At 67.4% G+C, this 2,500-nt stretch overlaps 6 non-coding genes across 6 annotated transcripts; all 6 read left to right on the top strand.

Moving 5' to 3' along the window:
* Window positions 1-275: 275 nt before the first annotated feature.
* Window positions 276-394, top strand: LOC136992828 (5S ribosomal RNA). The gene has a single exon (XR_010885258.1). It is a non-coding gene; the product is annotated as a 5S ribosomal RNA (ribosomal RNA).
* A 253-nt stretch (window positions 395-647) lies between these two features.
* Window positions 648-766, top strand: LOC136992730 (5S ribosomal RNA). Its single transcript, XR_010885166.1, has one exon. It is a non-coding gene; the product is annotated as a 5S ribosomal RNA (ribosomal RNA).
* A 255-nt stretch (window positions 767-1,021) lies between these two features.
* On the top strand, window positions 1,022-1,140 carry LOC136992829 (5S ribosomal RNA). Its single transcript, XR_010885259.1, has one exon. It is a non-coding gene; the product is annotated as a 5S ribosomal RNA (ribosomal RNA).
* A 257-nt stretch (window positions 1,141-1,397) lies between these two features.
* LOC136992750 (5S ribosomal RNA) lies at window positions 1,398-1,517 on the top strand. The gene has a single exon (XR_010885186.1). It is a non-coding gene; the product is annotated as a 5S ribosomal RNA (ribosomal RNA).
* Window positions 1,518-1,772: 255 nt separating this feature from the next.
* LOC136992830 (5S ribosomal RNA) lies at window positions 1,773-1,891 on the top strand. The gene has a single exon (XR_010885260.1). It is a non-coding gene; the product is annotated as a 5S ribosomal RNA (ribosomal RNA).
* Window positions 1,892-2,146: 255 nt separating this feature from the next.
* Window positions 2,147-2,264, top strand: LOC136992766 (5S ribosomal RNA). The gene has a single exon (XR_010885202.1). It is a non-coding gene; the product is annotated as a 5S ribosomal RNA (ribosomal RNA).
* The last annotated feature ends 236 nt before the right edge of the window (window positions 2,265-2,500 follow it).

Genomic DNA, 2,500 nt, shown 5'->3' on the forward strand with positions numbered 1-2,500 from the left:
TGGAATACCGGGTGCTGTAGGCTTTGCGTTTGGCTGTGGCGGGGTGGTCGTTTTGCGGGGGTGCGGTGCGTCAGGCTGTGTGCAGGGGGTGTTGTCGGAGGCGGGAGGTGTTGTGGAGGGGGCAGTGTTGCGCGAGCAGGGTGCTTGCGTGTGTTGTCGGAGGGCGCCGTGCGCGGGGGGTGTTGGGAGAGGGTGCGTGTGAGGGGCGCGGGGTGTTGCGTGGGGCGTGAGCATGCGCGGGTGTTGTGAAGGGGGCGGCTGTGGGTGGGGGTGTTGCCTACGGCCATACCACCCTGAGAACGCCCGATCTCGTCTGATCTCGGAAGCTAAGCAGGGTCGGGCCCGGTTAGTACTTGGATGGGAGACCGCCTGGGAATACCGGGTGCTGTAGGCTTTTGCGTTTGGCTGTGGCGGGGTGGTCGTTTTGCGGGGGTGCGGTGCGTCAGGCTGTGTGCGGGGGTGTTGTCGGAGGCGGGAGGTGTTGTGGAGGGGGGCAGTGTTGCGCGAGCAGGGTGCTTGCGTGTGTTGTCGGAGGGCGCCGTGCGCGGGGGGTGTTGGGAGAGGGTGCGTGTGAGGGGCGCGGGGTGTTGCGTGGGGCGTGAGCATGCGCGGGGTGTTGTGAAGGGGGCGGCTGTGGGTGGGGTGTTGCCTACGGCCATACCACCCTGAGAACGCCCGATCTCGTCTGATCTCGGCTGCTAAGCAGGGTCGGGCCTGGTTAGTACTTGGATGGGAGACCGCCTGGGAATACCGGGTGCTGTAGGCTTTTGCGTTTGGCTGTGGCGGGGTGGTCGTTTTGCGGGGGGTGCGGTGCGTCAGGCTGTGTGCGGGGGGTGTTGTCGGAGGCGGAGGTGTTGTGGAGGGGGGCAGTGTTGCGCGAGCAGGGTGCTTGCGTGTGTTGTCGGAGGGCGCCGTGCGCGGGGGGTGTTGGGAGAGGGTGCGTGTGAGGGGCGCGGGGTGTTGCGTGGGGTGTGAGCGCGCGCGGGGTGTTGTGAAGGGGGCGGCTGTGGGTGGGGGTGTTGCCTACGGCCATACCACCCTGAGAACGCCCGATCTCGTCTGATCTCGGAAGCTAAGCAGGGTCGGGCCCGGTTAGTACTTGGATGGGAGACCGCCTGGGAATACCGGGTGCTGTAGGCTTTTGCGTTTGGCTGTGGCGGGGTGGTCGTTTTGCGGGGGGTGCGGTTGCGTCAGGCTGTGTGCGGGGGGTGTTGTCGGAGGCGGGAGGTGTTGTGGAGGGGGGCAGTGTTGCGCGAGCAGGGTGCTTGCGTGTGTTGTCGGAGGGCGCCGTGCGCGGGGGGTGTTGGGAGAGGGTGCGTGTGAGGGGCGCGGGGTGTTGCGTGGGGGCGTGAGCGCGCGCGGGTGTTGTGAAGGGGGCGGCTGTGGGTGGGGGTGTTGCCTACGGCCATACCACCCTGAGAACGCCCGATCTCGTCTGATCTCGGAAGCTAAGCAGGGTCGGGCCCGGTTAGTACTTGGATGGGAGACCGCCCTGGGAATACCGGGTGCTGTAGGCTTTTGCGTTTGGCTGTGGCGGGGTGGTCGTTTGCGGGGGTGCGGTGCGTCAGGCTGTGTGCGGGGGGTGTTGGTCGGAGGCGGGAGGTGTTGTGGAGGGGGCAGTGTTGCGCGAGCAGGGTGCTTGCGTGTGTTGTCGGAGGGCGCCGTGCGCGGGGGGTGTTGGGAGAGGGTGCGTGTGAGGGGCGCGGGGTGTTGCGTGGGGTGTGAGCGGCGCGCGGGGTGTTGTGAAGGGGGCGGCTGTGGGTGGGGGTGTTGCCTACGGCCATACCACCCTGAGAACGCCCGATCTCGTCTGATCTCGGAAGCTAAGCAGGGTCGGGCCCGGTTAGTACTTGGATGGGAGACCGCCTGGGAATACCGGGTGCTGTAGGCTTTTGCGTTTGGCTGTGGCGGGGTGGTCGTTTTGCGGGGTGCGGTGCGTCAGGCTGTGTGCGGGGGGTGTTGTCGGAGGCGGGAGGTGTTGTGGAGGGGGGCAGTGTTGCGCGAGCAGGGTGCTTGCGTGTGTTGTCGGAGGGCGCCGTGCGCGGGGGGTGTTGGGAGAGGGTGTGTGTGAGGGGCGCGGGGTGTTGCGTGGGGGCGTGAGCGCGCGCGGGGTGTTGTGAAGGGGGCGGCTGTGGGTGGGGGTGTTGCCTACGGCCATACCACCCTGAGAACGCCCGATCTCGTCTGATCTCGGAAGCTAAGCAGGGTCGGGCCCGGTTAGTACTTGGATGGGAGACCGCCCGGAATACCGGGTGCTGTAGGCTTTTGCGTTTGGCTGTGGCGGGGTGGTCGTTTTGCGGGGGGTGCGGTGCGTCAGGCTGTGTGCAAGGGGTGTTGTCGGAGGCGGGAGGTGTTGTGGAGGGGGGCAGTGTTGCGCGAGCAGGGTGCTTGTGTGTGTTGTCGGAGGGCGCCGTGCGCGGGGGGTGTTGGAGAGGGTTGCGTGTGAGGGGCGCGGGGTGTTGCGTGGGGCCTGAGCGTGCGCGGGTGTTGTGAAGGGGGC

This window comes from Apteryx mantelli, chromosome 9 (genome assembly GCF_036417845.1).
Source record: "Apteryx mantelli isolate bAptMan1 chromosome 9, bAptMan1.hap1, whole genome shotgun sequence".
Classification (NCBI taxonomy): Eukaryota; Metazoa; Chordata; class Aves; order Apterygiformes; family Apterygidae; genus Apteryx; species Apteryx mantelli.